Source organism: Symphalangus syndactylus, chromosome 5 (genome assembly GCF_028878055.3).
Source record: "Symphalangus syndactylus isolate Jambi chromosome 5, NHGRI_mSymSyn1-v2.1_pri, whole genome shotgun sequence".
Lineage (NCBI taxonomy): Eukaryota > Metazoa > Chordata > Mammalia > Primates > Hylobatidae > Symphalangus > Symphalangus syndactylus.
Window position 1 is genome coordinate 114,448,433 of NC_072427.2, and position 19,374 is coordinate 114,467,806.

Here is a 19,374-nt window from a genome sequence, read left to right on the forward strand (position 1 = left end):
TATCTCCAGTAGAGCAATGAACAAGGAACTAGAGACATGATCACAAAGCCAAATTGACCAAACACAGAGATACTGGAGAAACTACTAGACAGTAGCAGTGTGGTTTGGAGACGTGGCTGTCTCATGCTCAAAATTAAGTTTATAAGCTTACAGGTCATAGGGATGGTGGCTAAACTGTTTCTAACCCTTTCCTTCCAATTACTGGAAAATAAATCTCCAGGCCTCGTTCTTTAGTCCAACAGTTGGGCAAAGTGTGCAAGCAAATTATTTCACCTTCTTTACACCAGTTTCCCCATCTGCAAAATGGGGATTATTTTAGTGTCTTCCTCTTTAGGTTATGAGGATTAAATGAGAAGACAAATGTGTAATACCTGGAGTATGTACAAATTATATATAAATTGTATATATAAATATATTTATGTGTATATATATAAATATAAAAATATATTTTTTCATATATATTCAAGGATAATATAAATAATATATATAATGATGATTTTTGTGGGTTTGTGCGTCTACGTGTAAGATTACCATGTCCTCTACTGACATATTTTTTTATCCTGCTGTTAATAACAGATGACTTGACTAGGTAACCATAATATGGGAGCTGTATCCAACCATTTATTTCTATCTTTTACCTATTAATTTATTCTCAATTTTTAACCTAGATAATGGTCTGTGACTTTAGTCATATTTTTTCTTCTCCCAAAGTATATATTCTTTGTCATGATCAGTTATGTGATTTTTATTTGTACCGAATTTATTAAAATATGTATCAAAAACTGCATAATTGTCAGTGATCACCTTTCCACTTAAAAATATAATATGTCTGAAGGAGCTGTGAATCTCAGTTTAGAATTATAATAAATGATTTGGAAAATGAGAGTTAAGAGCAGAAAAGGTAAAATTTAATTTGTTTAAATCTTAACTAAACCTTTATCTTTCTTCAAATATCACTCATAGTTTCCTTTTTTCTCCCTTTAATTATAAAAATTTCTTGACATTTAAAGATTTTTCGTAAATCTATAGGAGACTGGGGTGATCTGACTTTAAAAGTGTGAATGCCAAATGAATAGCAATTAACACAATACTTTTCTCAGGAAGGCAGGAAAGGGAGAAATATTCGAAATGCCTTATGATTTGATTTAAGTAAAGTTTTATTTTTTAATTGGATAGTACTTGTAATTTTTAATAAAGTGATTTTTTATCTTTATAAAAGTGTCTTGAAAATAAGGATTTTTCAAAAATTATATCGTGTAAGCGTCTTTATTTGGTTTATAATTAAATAATTATGTATATATTTATTGTTTTCTTGTGTGTATATTATGCTCCCAGTTGTTTCTGAATATTATGTATAGAAGTGGTCAGGGAGCAACTAAGAGCAATGACATGCATTTATTATATTTAGCAAAAATTCAGTTATCTCACATGTGCCCATGGTGAACAGAATAAAAGTGGTCCTTGTTCTCATGAAGCAATAGTTACAGTCTAGTGGTGGAAAACAGGACATAAACAAATATTTGAAAAGCAAGGAAAGCAAGCACAAAAAATGACAGAATGAGAGAAGTCCTAAGACAACTGTGATCTCCGAGGTGCTCTGCTAGGGAATAAATGGGGAGACTGTTTGCCTAAAGTCATTGGGAAAGACTTACCTTAGCGGGTGATATTTAAGCTGAGTTTGGGGAAGGAGGCAAAGGAGCCAGCCATAAGAAAGCCAGAAAGAACTTTCTCAAAAGAGAGAACCACACACACAGATGCCCAAAGACCAGAGAGCACTGTTGGTGTTCTGGGATCCAGAGAAGTCTGTGTAGCTAGAGCTGTACTGTCCAATGAAGAAGTTACGAGCCACAAGCCACATGCGGCTTTCTGGAGTGGAGGTAGTCTGTAGGTGTAAAATACACACCAACTTGGAGGAAGGACTTAGTACTACAAAAAGAATGTGAAGTATCTTAAGAATTTTATGGTGATTTCATACTGATACCATGGTATGTTTCGTTAAATAAAATATACTCAAATTAATTTTACTTTTTTTCAACTTTGAAAAAGTTTGGCTACTAGAAAATTTAAAGTTATATTGGTGGCTCCCATTACGTTACTGCTGGTCATCGCCTGGCTGGAGCATAATGAATGAGCAAAGGACTAAATGATGCGAGATAAGGCTGGTCAGATGCACGGGAGCCAGTTGATGCAGAGCCTTCCAAACCATAGAAAGGAATTCAGACTTTAGTCTTAAGTGAAATAGAAACTATTATGAGTTTTTAGCCAAGAGATTTACCTTTTACAAAGAGCATTGGCTGCAGTGTGGAAAATGTGTTGGAGGAGGGCCAGTTAGGAAGTGAGTACAGTAATACACACACACACACACACGCACACACACAGCTAAACCAGTTATCACAAGAGTTATCAGACAGATTTACATTAAAAATAGTCTCTGTAATCACCAGTGAGTTTCTCAGTCTTATTTGACAGAATTTCCTAGGCTATAGTTTTACATATATAAGAATTCTCTTTCTTCCATATTTATGAAATATTAAAATTCTTACAAAATTAAATCTCTCACTCTCCCAGAACACTGTAATTCATGGAAGTTTAACACGACTTTAAAATCATTTATAGCTTTAAAGATTCCGAAGCATTTTGACAAACCTACATTTCATAATATTTTGTGGTTCGAGTAATTGATGATTTATTGGAAGCTACTGACAATCTCAGATCCCATAGGCCTACATGTACATTTCTCAGAAGGCCTTGTATCCCAGATTTAAGAAACCTCCTCATACGGTCCAGCCTGTAATCTTCCCAACTATTCTCTGCAGTAGGACTCCTTCTTCCTCTTTTGTAAATGAAGAAACTGAGACTTAAAGTAATTAAATGCAAGCTGCCAAGGTTAATACTGGTAGCAAATGACAGTCTCTAGGCTAAAACTCAGATCTTGGACATATGTCTTGTGATTTCTGCTTATCTAGTTACTCCTTTTATTTAGTATGTATGTGGTTGTCTGTCTGCATGAATGTGAGTTACATTTTCCATTTGTTTTATTTGGATCAGAAGCTATATTTGCAATACCATCATTTAATGTGTATGAAATTGGAATAATTATTACCCTTTGGGTTTTTATTGTTACTTATACTACTGAGTGATGGCAAAAGATTTTGGATTTATTTTGTAGTACTGATAAAATACAAGGCAGGTGAGTATAGGTTTTTGCTTTTACTTCAGAGGGAAAAATAAAATTTGCTCTAGAATACTTGAACTTGTTGAGTACTTAGAGTATAGCAGACACAGTGTTAGGTGCTTTCATTTTTTTTTACAACCCTGTTAAATAGTTAATATTATACCTAGAATCTCAGAAATGTTGCTACCTGAACCTAAGATTCAAAGCCTGGCCACCTGACTTTAAGGCTGGTTCTCTTAGCTTCAGTGTGCTGTCCACTTTTTAAAGGTATCTTTGAAACGAAATATCTTCACAAAATGCCTGTTGTATATCGTTTGCAGTTGACAACAATGTTTTTCACTGTAAAAAGCAAAGTTCATTTGAAATTCCAATGAAAATTTCTATTTTTAAAAAATTGTTTCTTGAGTGAAATTAAAGTTGATCCATGTCATATCACTCAGAAGGCTGATCCTTTTCAGTAAGCTAATAGTTTTATTTTCCCTAGTTAAATGAAAATAATAAAAAAGTTAGATAGCACTCAAGAAAACTCTCTGTATAGCATAAAAATCTTGCAATTTGCATGTAATCCCAGCATTCTGGGAGGCTCAGGTAGGCGGATCACTTGAGGTCAGGTGTCCGAGACCAGCCTGGTCAACATGGCGAAACCTTGTCTCTACTAAAAATACAAAAATTAGCCAGGCGTGGTGGTGCACCCCTGTAATCCCAGCTACTTGAGAGTCTGAGGCACAAGAATCACTTGAACTCAGGAGGCGGAGGTTGCAGTGAGCTGAGATCGTACCACTGCACTCCAGCCTGGCCGATAGAGCAAGACTCAGTCTGCACCCCCACCGCCCCCCCAAAAAAAATCTTACAATTTGCCTTTAATGGATGGTTTTATAAACAATAGGATAGAGGAATCAATTGGCTTATTGTGACTAAGCAGTGTCATATGATTGAAAGTACCAAGGCATAGTAAAATATATAAATACATGATCTAACTGTAGATGTCAGAATGTGTCAGGAATTGGAAATACCAGATACTTGGTACATGGTATTATACAGAAAATTGTTTAAGATACTTGAGTATCAAAACATTTTCAAAGTAGTACTACTTACTTTAGTTTCCACTATAGTGCTTGATTTTGGAAGGATAGACTTTGCCTAATTAATATAAGATTATATTAAAATAATTATATAAATCATGATCAATACTACAGATATAAGTAATACAAAGAAGGAAAAAGGTGAATTAACATTTCTTGAGGACCTCCTGTGTTGGATTGGTTGTTGTATATACACTGTCATTTTTTTTTTTTTTTTTTTGAGACATATCTCTCTCTGTTGCCCAGGCTGGAGTACAGTGGTGTGATCTCATCTCACTGCAGCCTCAACTTCCTGGGATCAAGCAATCCTCCCGTGTCAGCCTCCCAAGAAGCTGGGACCACAGGCACATGTCACCACACCCAGCTATTTTTTTATTTTTATTTTTTTAGAGATGGGGTCTCACTGTGTTGCCCAGGCTGACGTTGTCATCTTTAATTTTCACAACTGCTCCATTAAATACATTGTTATACATATTAAACTGAGGCTCAGACACATTTAACCTGGGGTTACATAGCAAATGGTTGAGCCCCAGTGTTAACTGTTTTTAAGGCTCATGGTATCTTTTAGATATGAATATAGAAGGGATTTTTGTATAAATGAAGATCTTTCAGAAGTGAACTGTGGAAAATCTGACTCGTACATTTAAATTGTTGAGGTTGACAATTTGTGGATTGGAGTGGTATCTAGTCCTCTGAGTAACCAATACAGTAAAATAGTTTATGAAGTCAAGTATAGGAAGCTTCTTAGCCCTGATTTTTTTTTTTTTTTTTGTCATTACTGGTTTCAATTTTAGTTGGTTATGTGTGATCATCTTTTATCTCCAGACTCACCACTGATAACACAAAGGTATACCTACATAGCCATGCAAAATACAAGGTTTCCCTTTGCAATTTTAGAAGTGCCTTTCATGTCAACATTTTTTTGATAATTAAAAACAGATTATTGAACAGATATTTTAAGGTTTAACCATGTTTATCCCTTCTCAGTCATAAGTTTGCTGAGATTTGACAAGTATCAGCTATCCAATGACCATTTTTTATTATATAGTTAAAAGTAGAGATGCAAGGTAAAATTTTATTTAGTTGTTCTGATATTTAGATTTTGATGTTTGTATGTGTATGTCTTAATCTTACCATTTATTCTTCCACTTTGCTAGTTATGCAGGACTCTGCTTAACCCTTTTATTCAGAACATATGGGACAGCCAGTTCTACTTCATAATGTTTATGTTATTGAATAACATTTTTGGAAGAAATGTATTGCCAAATTTAGAGACTTTTTTTTAGTGCACTGTAGATGTTTTCAGCATATTGAAAGAATATTTTTCTTCCACTTGTGTCACTTCCTAGGAGTATTCCTACAGTATACGTATTTTTGGGGGGCAGTGAGCGGGAGGACATCTTACTTGGTAAATCAGTTTTGCTAATTATTTTGTAGCAAACCCATCTTTATAATTAGACTTTTTGGGGGGTGAGGGGAATAGTTTAAGTTTTTTATTTTAAAAGCTTGAATAGCATTCTCTCATGTAAACGGAATGTAGACACTTAACTGTTTTCATCAATATGTTATAAACTACAAAACTCACTCAGACCGAATTGGTAAGTTACATTGTTTAAATGATATCCTTGCTTCTGTGGTTTATTTCAGATGTAGACTCTGCGGGGGTTGGTGGCTCACACCGATAATCCCAGCACTTTGGGAGGCCTGGTGGGGGGATCACTTGAGTCCAGGAGTTCAAGACCAACCTGGGCAACATTTCGAGACCCCGTCTCTATAAATAAATAAATAAATAAACATGTGAAATCAGCCAAGCATGGTGGCATGCGACTGTAGTCCCGTCTATTCCGGAGGCTGAGGTGGGGGGATTGCTTGAGCCCAGGAGTTTCAGGCTGCAGTGAGTCATGGTCACGTCTGAAAGCACACAAAACAAAACAAGACTGACTTTCTTTAGGCTATGTATAATATTTAGAATAGAGGAGAAAACGTTGGCCAGAGAAAGGAGAAAAAGAAAAAAAGATTAAAGGAAATCAGCTTTTTAATTCTGGATGAGGTTTCTTGCCATCTCAGATGTAAATAGACAATATTTTTAGTCATCTTCCAGTTTAATATTAGGAAGTCTTTTGACAAATATTTGTCATATGCCTGGGTGTTAATAATATTGTGGGGAAAATGAATGGAACAGTGACCCTGTTTCCTTTCATTTCTTCCTTTCTATACAAGAGTATTTTATTCCATTTACTTTTTGAAAATTTGACATTATTTATGCAAATAATTTTATTTCCTTTTTATGGCCATGATAATCTCTAAAATTCAATGGCAAAAATTCTGGAGTGACACTTACAAGTTTCCCTTTTTGAGGGTAATAGGGGAGGGGAAATAAGGCATCCTATTCTGTCAGGAGTGGAAATGCATGCTTCTGCCGGAAAGGAACATCAGTCCCACAAGATAGAGCAGAGGAAGAAAGGCAGAGTCATCATGTTCAGCTGAACTAACAACATTCTCAAAAAGGCCTTTAAAAGAAGGAGGTAAAATAACTAAAGCCCAGGAAAATGCAGTAGAATCTCAAAAGAGGATCTTGTTGAGCTTTCTGTTTTTAAATGAATAGAGTCAGGCACAAAGGGAAAATAACACATAGAACATTTTTTTCTTCTTCATTATCTCATAGCCCCAGAGTTCCAAAGGTTGGTTTGCATGGACAGATTCAGAGTAGTCCCACAGAGCCCAGGTCCTGTTAATAAGAAGAGGCACATTACGTGATATGCACAAAGAAAGTAAGTGAGAAGTAGTTAGAACTACAGCAGTGGAATCTTTGCCTCTTTTTCTTAGCCGTCACACCATGGAATAATTGTTCCTGACTCCTTCCTTTAGGCAATTGTTGTCAAGACATTTTGGGCCAGGGCTTTAATCTAGGACCAGGAGCCATCAGAGTTTATTTAAGAAGAAGTAGAGACATGTGGGAACCTAATAGTTGACAGCAGCAAATGAAACAAGAGAAGCACGTAGAGCCCTTAGGTACAACTGGCCTTACCTGACCTAGAGTAACCCTTCTTCCCACTCAACTTCACTAATGAACTTTGCAGGCAGTGTGATGGCTACGTATTATTAGATGCTATGTCCATTTATTACTATAAATACGGGCATATGATGCTAGAAATGATAGAAGTTAGCTGTATCAGGGTCCTTTTATCTAATATTTTGCCATCTAGCCCTCTGAGGAAGAACCATCTGGTCTTTGTTTGCTGGCCAACCTCAACATAACCATCCACCCAGTCTTTGCATTAGAGTTTCACTTTAGGAATTCATTTTCCATGTCTGTTCACACATATAGCTTGAACACCAGCATCTCTTTTAAGATTTCATTACCTCTTGGCTGTTTCTTACTGTTGCCCTCTGGCTCTTACCTTCTTCTAGTTAATAGTCGTAGTACCTAAATTGTGTATTGGGTAAAGATATTCCCTCTACACTGCCTTTTTACATTCATTAATTCTCATCCTTACTCAAGTCTCTTCAACCTTGCTCAAGGCTCATCATCTAGGGCCTGGACAGCCCTAGTCTGACCCAAACTTGGGCATTAGTATTTGCATTGCTTAAAAGTAACCCACCCCGGCCCTCCGTAGTACACAGTTCCCAGCATAAGGAACATGGTGGCATTATGTCAGTATCTGAATGCCAGCAATGTTCATGAGTAAGACAGGTAGAAATACATTCAAACTTGAGAAATAAAAGATGGAGAAAAGAAGAAAGTAAACCATGTAGGAGGAGGGGTGGAGGGAGGCAGGAAGAGAGAATTGTTGAGAGGGAAAAAATACATGCTCACCTTCTGGAGCGGCTCTTAGGCTAGTGGCGCTAGAATCGTGACTGAACCCACTTGATGGATGCACATCTGATTCTAGAGTATTAGGAAATACTCTTCCACTTAATGGTCTAGATTTATTGTCGTATTTACAAATTTACAAAGTAGGAGAAGTGGGGAAAATGGGCAAGGAAATAAGCTACCTATTCTCTTTCATGTTTCTTTTTTTCATGATTAATAAGACCAGTATTTTAGTTTCATTTTCATGTGAAAAGAATAACAAGTTTTTGTTTCTTTTCTAGTGGCCCTAGTCTAAATGAATTGTTCTTTTTGAATATGAAACGTCTTTCTTGACATCCAAAAATTTCAGGCTCCCCTCCTCCTCACCTCCACACACACATAGACTATATATGTTCACGTATATTCCATAACTTTGGAGTCAGGGAAACTGCTTGGCTAATATGAACATAAAGATGTGTCTACTTTTAATTTTAATAGAATAGAGGGAACATGATAAAGCAAATTAAACCATAAAGTTCTTCAACATCAGTAAGTTTCACACAGCTGCAGGGATAACTTGAGGAAAGGACATGTTCAGCCAGATGGCCTGTGCTGGCCTCCTTCCCATTCCTGCGAAAGATATGTTATTCACTCCCAGGGTAGCTCAGGGAAGGAGCTGATTATGGAATTAAAACAACCAGTGTCCAATTAACCCCTGTTTTGGTCAACGTTTCCTACACAGTTTGGATAATTGGCATACTTCAGTTTCATCAAGGGAGGCAGTTGGTTTATTGGTTAGTGCAGGCCCCTCGGAATAAGAAATACGAAATTCTGTTGTTGGTTCTGCCCCTACAAACTGTAAGTATGACCTTGGACATCTTATTTATCTCTGTGCTATTAGCTTTCCCCATATGAAATTCAGAGCCACATGTTGCTCTTTGACCATACGTGAGGTAAAGGCACCATAGGAAAAGTGAGAGAAAAGAGCGTTTGCAGAGTTCTTCAGGACCATGGATTAAAATGTGCAGTTTGTCTTACATAATGTTACTGCAGTATCTTAGGGGTGGTGTCATTACAGGGAACAGAAGCCCCTCAACAAAGCTCAGGAGGACTTGTTAGAGGCATGCAGCAAACTCTTCAGGAACCCGGTGGCAGGAGTACTTTGCCCCTCCTGAAGCTGGAAAGCCATTCATTCAGCACCTCCCTGCTGTCCCTTCCCTCTCCTCTCCTCGTTTTGCCTCCCTCATCTCTGCTTCTCTCTATGTGCTTACTTCAATCTTTTCTCTCAGAATACTGACTCCTCTAGGCACCAATCTGAAATGTGGCCTCATGAAGTCCACTCCAGTCCACTCCAAAATGAAGCTTTCTGTCTCTCTCTGAATTCCAGATGTCAAGAGAGGAAATGATTGGTCCATTAGTTAGGTTCCCAGTGTTGTTCCATTCTCCTGAGGTCTGTGGTTTGGGAACCGGTTCTTAAGAAAAAGGTTTAGGTAAGGAAGAAATTATATGCATCTTTTGTATATGAAATTACTTTTTGCTTTGAGTAAACCTGTCACACAAAATTATAAGTGAAAGAATTAATTACCTAGATTATTAAATTATTTTACAGAGCCAAATGCTTTTTCTTTTTAGTTTTTCAGGATATATATAATCTATCTATATTATCTCTCTATCTATCTATCTAAAGACAAAAGACAATCCTAACCCTCAAGGAGCTATATTTATATAGGGTGACTAGTAAGTGAAAAAAAATTTTGTTTGAGAAAATTCTCTGGGCTGAAGCTTTGTCTGTGAATAATAAAACAATTAGCATTCATTGAGTGCTTAGAAAATGTGAGATACTATACTAAGTGTCTTACATGTACCTTTTATTTAATACAACAGTTTTATAAGGTAGATACTATTATTATTCCTCTTTTACAGCTGAAAAAACTGAGCCTCAAAACAGTTAAGTAAATCGACCAAAGTGATCCACTACTGAATAGCAGAGTCAGGAATCCAGAGACTGTTCTTTTCACCACAATGCTTTGTGGCCTTCCTAATAAAAGCAAGAGACTGACAGTGGCAGAGACAAGATTTTAGAGTGGGAAAAGTAATCCAGAATTCTCAGAGTGCTGCATAAATTTTGCTTTACGAAAAGTTTTCAAATCCACATTTGTTACAGTCTGTGGCAATTGAATATGATAGGAAAGACTATGTTCCAGAGGACCTTGATGTGGTTTTGGATCAGGCACTTACTGGAAAATTAACCAACTACTCAGTTGTTCTGAGCTTTAGTGCCCTGGTAACATGGGAATGAGGATAAATAATGTATTAACCAACCCCATGAGGAGAATCAAAGACAACTCTATCCTAGTATTTCATTTGAGGAAGGGTGAGTATGGCTTAAAGCCCTGTGATAAAGCAGGGCTTTTAAAATGTATAATACACTTTGTAGGAATCAACGGTCAGTGGCAAGAGCTCCCAGGAGGTTTTATACACTGTTTTGGCCAGTCAAGAATTTGTGAAGAATTGCGTCTCTGCAGCACCCACCACAGACTGGCCTCAGGAACATTTGTCTTCCTTTGTTTGCCCTTTGCTAAGCCCCTGTCAACAATGGGTTTTAACGCTCTTATCTTGGCCTTAACAAGGTGATAGACCTGGTCAGTGGAACCTGGCAGCAGTTTTCTAATGTTTGAAAGGTAACTGATGGATTAGCCTTGTTTTCTGTGTCCCCAAAAAGACCAATAGTCAGACTAAAACTCAACAGATCATAGCTCAGTGCAAGGCAGAATTTCATACTGTTGGAGTTATGCAAGGAACTCTTACTGAGCGGCGACTCTGCGGCTAGGCTGTGTGAGCATTACCACATTTGTTCAGCACAGGGGCTCTATGAAACAGGCATTAGTGCTTTTGCACATTTAATAATGATAAACTTTCCAGAGTAGCCAACTTTCCCAAGATCAAAGAGTTGGTAAGTGGTAGAGCCAGAAGAAGTTGAACCCAGAGCCATCTGTCTCCAAAAGACCACCTTGGAAGACAGTTCATGGTCACTAGAGGTTTTTAGAAATAAACTAGATAACCAGAGGTAGCAAATGGGTTATAAAGGGGATTAAGCATCAGATAGGATGATTGATTAGGCAGATGACTTTTCAACTGCCTCCTAACCTTTAAATTATGATTCTGTCATGTTTGGAGAATTACTTTACATGCCGTGCTATTATGAAAACAATAGCCAGTGGCAAGACTATTAGAGGAAAATAGATTTCACCTCATAAAAATTAGCTGCTCTTCCAATTGGATACAAGTTCTTTAAATTTGTGTAATCTGGTATTATGAAGGATAAGATGTTTGTAAGTTTAGTTTAAGTCATTAGTTCAAATGAATAAAATATATGCCAAAAATCTGTTTTTCTAATTATAGACAAGGAAATTTGATTTGATGTATCATATATTTAAAGCAAATACCTAAACAATTGCCTAAATAAAAGAGTGTCTTACTATGCATTTTAGAACACTGGGTTTCTAAATCTTATCCATTCACAGCAAAGTGAGATCTTTTCTGGACCCACATGACTTTTTAGCCTTCTCAGACCTGAGAAATGTTATTGAGGTTTAATACTATGCCACAAGGCAAGAATGGATCTGAAGCTCTTTGAAAGAGGTCAGAGGAGTGATTTTCTTGATTTTATGTTTCTGCTAATGGCAGCATGCTAATATGGTAAAAAGTCGAAAGCCATGGCAATGACATGTGGAGTCATCTTGCATCGGTATTCAAGACTTACTTGGGTAATGGTGGTTTTTGTTGAATTGGTTTTTAGTTTTTCAGGTTCCAGTTATTTAAAAGGGAATTTCACTACTTTTACGTATCATAATTAATCACTTTATGTTAAGATACTGTTTTTATTTAGCCATATTCATTGAACATTCATACTTGAAGCTCTTCAACAAATACAGATTGAAATTAAAAAGATCATTCCAAGAATAGCTTTGACCAATTTGATTTAATCTTTATCACACATTTAAAGGGCTCAAATTCTTTGGCGTACAATTATTATCTGCTTCAATGATTGATTTTTAAAATGGGCACAGAGAAATAGTTTCTTAATTGTGGTTGATACTGTAAAAAAAAATCAATAAATAAAAAGGCTTTCTTGCATAAAGGCTTACTTTGCCTATTTCATTTTAACTGTTTTTTTAGAATGAATGGTTTTAGAGACTAAATCTTTTGATGTGATACTTTGTTTCTTAATATCTCCATCAAAAGAAAATGTAACAAAGTAGTATTTTAATGTTAACTGGGTTTTCATCTTTATCTAGGGGAGGTAATTTGAAAAGGAAAAATGATGAAAAGCTTGATGGAACTGGTATTTTGAAGCGTATACTCATTCTTGATATAACCTAAATCCATACCAGATCTTACTAACCTTGACATGGGAAACAGCAACTAAAGGAAACCAAATTAGTATGATCAGTTCTTTATAAACAAGTGGTAAAATAAAGATATCTTACAAAAACTTTAAAACACTCTAAAAATATGTGTATTTTTAAAATGCTTTTCCAGGCATGGTGGCTCACGCTGGTTAATTCCAGCACTTTGGGGGGCCGAGGCGGGTGGATCACTTGAGGTCAGGAGTTCAGAACCAGCCTGGGCAACATAGCGAAACCCCGTGTCTACTAAAAATACAAAAATTAGCCGAGCATGGTGGCGCAGGCCTGTAGTCCCAGCTACTTGGGAAGCTGAGGCAGGAGAATTGCTTGAACCCAGGAGGCAGAGGTTACAATGAGCCGAGATCACACCACTGCACTCCAGCCTGAGTGGCAGAGGGGAGACTCTGTCTCATAGGTAGGTAGGTAGGTAGGTAGATAGATAGATAGATAGATAGATAGATAGATAGATAGATAGCTTAAATCTTGTGGGTTTTCTACCATAATATTAGTCACGCATGTTTTCTAAACTCACAGACCTCTCTGTAGGATAAAATACTTTATTATTCTTCAATTTTGTGCCTTTTTTGTTAATTTATATTCCAGGGAAAAAGATATATTGGATCTGAAACCATCATTTTAAATAACATTGTCATATCATTTTAATTCTCCTGTTCCCATAGAATTATGACAGCCCACTCCTTATTTTGCAGACCAAGGCTCCAAAAGGTTTACTTGCTGTTTACAGCATGTTCTACTAGGAATGCTGCCTCTGCTAGGTGTTAAGATGTAAAGATGAAAAAGACATAATTCTTGTCCATAAGGAGTTTATACTCTCATGGGGAGCCAGGCCTTAACAAACCAAAACACAGGCATACCTCAGAGATATTGCAGGTTCAGTTCCAGACGCTGCAGTGAAATGAATACCTCAGTAAAGCAAGCACATTTTTTTGTTTTTCAGTCCATATAAAAACACTATACTGTAGTCTGTTAAGGGTGCCATAGCATTATGTCTAAAAATAATGTGCATACCTTAACGTAAAAATACCTTACAGCTAAAAAAATACTAACGATCCTCTGAACCTTCAGAGAGCTGTAATCTTTCTTCTGGTGGAGGCCTTGGCTCCATGTTGATGGCTGCTGAACAATCGGGGTGGCTGCTGAAGGTTGGGGTCTCTGTAATGATTTCTTAAAATAAGACAGCAATGAAGTTCGCCACGTTGACTGACATCCTTTCATGGAATATTTGTAGCATGTGTTGCTGTTTGATGATAGCATTTTACCCACAGGAGAACTTCTTTCAAAAAGAGAGTCAGTCCTCTCAAACCTGCCACTGCTTTATCTACTAAGTTTATATTTACAGAATATTCTAAATCCTTTGTCGTTTTTTCAACAGTGTTCACAGCCTCTTCACCAGGAGTAGATTCCATCTCAAGAAACTGATTTCTTTACACATGTGTAAGAAGCAACTCCTCAGGCTGGGTGTAGTGGCTCACGCCTGTAATCCCTGCACTTTGGGAGGCTGATGTGGGAGGATCACTTGAGCTCAGGAGTTTAAAAAAAAAAAAACAGCAGCAACTCCTCATTCATTTATGTTTTATTATGAGGTTACAGAAATTTACCCACATCTTTAGGCTCACTTCTAGTTCTTTTGCTTTTTCTACCACATCTGCAGTTGCTTCTTCCACCGAAGTCTTGAATTCCTCAAAGTCATCCATGAAGTTGCAAATGTTGATATTTGACCTCCCCTCATGAATCATGAATGTTTGACATCTTGAATGGTGAATCCTTTTCAGAAGCTTTTCAGTTGACTTTGCCCAGATCCAATCAGAGGAATCACTTTTGATGACAGATAAAGCCTTAGAAAATGTTTTTCCAATAAGATATGAAGTCAAAATTACTCTTTGATCCATGAGCTGCAGAATGGGTGTTGTGTTAGCAGGCATAAAAACAACATTAATCTCCTTATACAACTGCATCAGAGCTCTTAGTGTACAGGTACATGGCCTATAATATTTTGAAAGGAATCTTTGTTTTTGTCCAGTAGGTCCCAACAGTGGGCTTAAAATATTCAGCAAATCATGATGTAAACAGATGTGCTTTCCTCCAGGCTTTGTTGTTCCATTTATGTAGCAAAGGCAGAGTAGATTTATCGTCATTTTTAAGGGTTTAGGATTTTTGGAATGGTATATGAGCATTGGCTTCAACCTCAAGTTCCAGCTTCATCAGGCTTTACCAAGAGAGTCAGTCTTTCCTTTGAAGCTTTGAAGCCAGATATTGACCTCTCTCTAGCTGTGAAATTTCTAGATGGCATCTTCTTCCAATTTAAGGCTGTTTTGTCTCCATTGAAAATCTGTTTAGTGTAACCACCTTCATCATTTATTTCACTCAGCTAGATCTTCTGGCTTTTCTTGCTGAGCTTTTCTGTCAGCATTTGCTGCTTCCCTTTGCAGTGTTTTATTGTTTTCTCCCTTAAATCGTATGAACCACCTCTGCCGCTTCCTCACCTCTCAGTCTTCATAGAATTGACGAGAGTTAGGGCCTTGCTCTGGGTGAGGCTTTGGTTTAAGGGAATGTTATAGCTGGTTTGATCTTAAATCCAGACCACAAAAACTTTCTGTATGTCAGCAAAAAGGTTGTTTTGTTTTCTTATCGTTCATGTGTTCACTGGAGTGACATTTTTAATTTCCTACAATAATTGTGTTTTTTTTTTTTTGCATTTGCAATTTGGTTAACTGGTGCAAGAGGCTGAGCTTTTGGCCTGTCTTGGCTTTCAGTATCCTTCCTCACTAAGCTTAATCATTTCTAGCTTTTGATTTAAAGTGTGAGACATGCAAAACACACAGAGGCCATTGTAGGGTTATTAATTGATCTAATTTCAGTATTGTTGTGTCTCAGGCAATAAAAAGGACTGAGGAGAGGGAGAGAGATGGGAACAGCTAAGTGGTGGAGCAATCAGAACATACATATTTATTAAGTATGCTGTGATATGGGCACAGTTCATGGAACCACAAAACAATTACAATAGTAACACCAAAGATCACACATCACCATAGCAGATAGAATAATAATGAAAAAGCTTGAAATATTGTGAGAAATACCTAAATGAGACATAGAGCTACAGTGGGCACATGCTGTTGGAAAAGTGGTACTAATAGACTTCCTCGACGGGATTGCCACAAATCCTTAGATTGTAAAAAGAAAAAACAAAAACAAAAAACACACAATAACTGCAAAGTACAATGAAGCAAAGCACAATAAAATGATGTGTGACTACAGTTTTTGTAAGCAAGATGATTGAAAGATCGACTGAGTGCAATGGAGTCACAGAGAAGAAAAACAACCCTCAGGCTATGGAGTTCAGTGAAGGCTGCCTAAAGAGAAGATGAGTTGTCAGCTGAGACTTACAGAATGAAAGAGATGTCCTAGTTGTTTAGCTTGACTGTAAACCAGTGGGGCTTATTACAGGATTCTCTATGCATTTTTAAGTCTGATGTATTTTTCCTCAAAAGATGAGGATGGTAAGGATGATATAGGGGGAAGGGCACTAAGCAGAAGGTTCTTTATTCTTCTTACTGCCCTGTTTCTCCCCTTCTGTCTTATTTATAACCTCTTGTTTAATGACAAGAATTTCTGTAGAACAAATTGTATATTTTATATAAATGTGATAATTGAAAGCAAGGTGAAGACCAAAACACAAAGCAAAATATAAACAGTGGGAAATTCTGATGTAAAGATTTAAGTAATTTAAGAGTTGAATGAACTAGGACCGGGCACCATGGCTCATGCCTGTAATCTCAACACTTTGGGAGGCCAAGGCAGGAGGATCTCTTGAGCCCAGGAGCTTGAGACCACCCTGGGCAATACGGTAAAACCCGTCCCTACAAAAATCAAAAATTAGTCAGGCATGGTGGTGTGTGCCTGTGGTCCCAGCTACTCCGGATGCTGAGGTAGGAGGATCGCTTGATCCTGGGGAGGCGGAGGTTGTGCTGAGCCGAGATCACGCTGCTGCATTCCAACCTGGGTGACAGAGCAAGACTGTCTCAAAAAAAAAAAAAAAAAAAAAAAAAAAAGTCAAATGAACTACTAAATAGTGAAGAGATCAATATAGTATATATGTGCCGTTCCACACATCATCATTCTATCTCGACAAAAAGCAACAGAAAAATGATGAGAGATTTTCATTAAAGATTTTAGTTTTCAGTGTTAAAGTGAGTTAATTTTATTAAATGATACTAATAGTAGGAAGTAAGTAGTTGTTTTTAATGTTCTTTATTGTTAAGAGAAAAGTTGTTCTGAAATATTTTTGGTCCAATAATTGAAATCAAAAAAGCCCTGACCCATGTTCCCTAGACCGCTAATCTGCCTCTGTCTCCTCAGCACACCGGAGTCATCCTCTAAAGCCTCCTGACTCTCCCCAACCTGGATCTGTATCTGACTATGAGTGGCAGATGCCATGCCAAGGAGCATGTGTCACTATCCCTGCTGCACAGACAGAATGTGCCCTAAACCTGGCCAACAGCAGAACTGGTTCTCAGATTAGCATTTTCTGGCTATTGTTCCTGAGATTGGTACTTCAAACACTTGGTTTTATGGATAGATGGGCAAATAAGAGATCAGGGTAAAGCACGCACTGCAATTTCTTCAATAAAAATAAAACCATTTAAAGTAAGTAAGTAGCCTGCTGATGGTGTGCTAGTAGCTTCATTTTCCGAGTTGACAGGCATACTTTAATGTTACCTGTGAAAATTTAAAGACAGAACTTCTACAGGTACATTGCGCATGTAGTATTTTTGGTTTTGATTCCTTAATCCTGTAGGATGGGACCTAGTCAGATTTATTGACTCCTCTTTACAGGTATCACCACCATGTCTGGGTGCTCGTGGATTGTGTCTGTAGCGATATTTCTCTTCCACAGCTTGACTGGAAACTTCTCTCTAGATATCTTTGTGTTTTGGGCCTGTAGTGACTAGAGTGATGTCATATATGTCATTTCAATAGTATTTAATTTGATAATTTGACATAATTTTTCTTTCTTACTTTATTTTTGAAAAACTAGCAATCTTTCTAGGATAGTAAATTTTGGGTTATTTTCATGCAAAGGTACTTAATTTATCAAAAATATGAAAAACCACTAATTGAGAACATTTACATGTACATATAGCATAAGTAATTTGCAAATTGTATAAAGCTACAGCAGGTGGTACTTGATTTAGCAAGGAAAGCTTTTATAGTGTAAATTTACCCCAACAGCTTTATGCATCCTTCAAAATGATTTCTTGACCAGAATGCTTCAGTAAGAACGTTGATCACCTAACTCTTGGTTTCATAAATGTAACTTAAAATAAATTTAACATCTTGTTTAAACAGCTAAAACAAAAGGCATGATTTTGTTAGATAATTGCATATTATGTATATATTTATTTATTTTATTTATTTTTATTTATTTATTTTTTTGATATGGAGTCTTGCTCTGTCACCCAGCTGGAATGCAATGGTGCGATCTTGGCTCACTGCAACCTCCGCCTCCCAGGTTCAAGCGATTCTCGTGCTTCAGCCTCCTGAGTAGCTGGGATTACAGGCTCATGCCACTGTGTCCAGCTAATTTTTGTATTTTTAGTAGAGAAAGGATTTCACCATGTTGGCCAGGCTGGTCTTGAACTCCTCCCGCCTCAGCCTCCCAGAGTGCTGGGATTACAGGTTAAGCCACCACATCTGTCGTGCACTAATATATTTAATAATATATTCCTTTAAGAATCACTTTTTTGTGTCATTGTTGATAACTGAAGTTTCTTTTGATCCTTGTGATTTGAAAATTGTTGTGGAAGACTATGGATACATTATGAAACTTCTTTTGTTGAAGCAGTGACTTAGAAGTTAAATCTGTGTTTTTGGGAACAAGTGACTCAAGACATTGCAGAACATACTACTAATTTCAGTTTCAGATGGGTCAAAAGCTTGGAACTGTGAGAGAGCATTATCTATTCAGGGAACTGCAAGTTAAGTTAATTTTAAAATTGTCACATGGCAATTATCAGTTATAACAAGCAAACAAATAAAAGTGCAAGCATATATATACATGCACACAAACACATAAAAATCCACAATTCTGGCCGGGTGCAGTGGCTCACGCCTGTAATCCCAGCACTTTGGGAGGCCAAGGCAGGTGGATCACGAGGTCAGGAGTTCAAGACAAGCCTGGCCAAGAAGGTAAAACCCCATCTCTACTGAAAAAAAACACATACTAGTTTCTTCTCTTATTCTTGATCCAATACAATGTATTTAACAGAACATACTTTATAATAAGAAGTGCACGAAGATCTTGACTTCAAAAATGGGGAACATTTTTTAAACAGAGTGTACTCTGTGGGTAAGTGCAGAGTGTCTAAGTGTACTAAAAACCCTAGGAGCTTTGATCAAAAGCCAGCTGGTTACATCAGTTCTGTTGGTAATCTTTCTTGCTGTTCTGTGACCTTGACCTTGTGCTTGTGTCTGTATGACAAATCTATTTTAGGGATGGGGAAACCATAGTTGAGTTTAATAGGATTGATGCTCCCATCTCAAAGGATATCCCTGTGTATATACTATAAACACTCAAGCAATTCCAGAAGAAGAAAGATCCATTTTCCATTACATTTCTTATTTTGATAGAGATTGGAAAATATTATGCTCTTGAAAACTGATAGAAAGCACCAGTTACTCCAAAGAGCTGTTGAGAAAGGTGAGAAGCAAACGCTCTCTGTTAATTTTCTATTTACACTCTTTTCTTATACTTATGTGCTGCCAAAATAATTTGTTAATGATTATTTTGTGTTCATTAAGAAAAACTGTTGTTTCTTTGATAACCATAGAAGGTAGTGAATAGACATTAGTACTAATCATAAATAGGTATGTACTGGCTGTCATATAATAATTTTC

The 19,374-nt window shown here is 37.0% G+C and overlaps 1 protein-coding gene across 7 annotated transcripts in view; it reads left to right on the forward strand.

Annotated features, from left to right (window-relative positions):
* NRIP1 (nuclear receptor interacting protein 1) overlaps positions 1-19,374 on the forward strand; it is a 105,019-nt gene that overhangs the window by 67,482 nt on the left and 18,163 nt on the right. The window contains exon 4 of one of the 7 annotated variants that reach the window (XM_063640663.1): positions 19,108-19,177. The exons of the other annotated variants lie outside the window; for them this stretch is intronic. The gene's annotated coding sequence lies outside the window, so the exon portion shown is untranslated. The remainder of the gene's footprint in view (positions 1-19,107; positions 19,178-19,374) is intronic. 7 annotated transcript variants of the gene reach the window in all.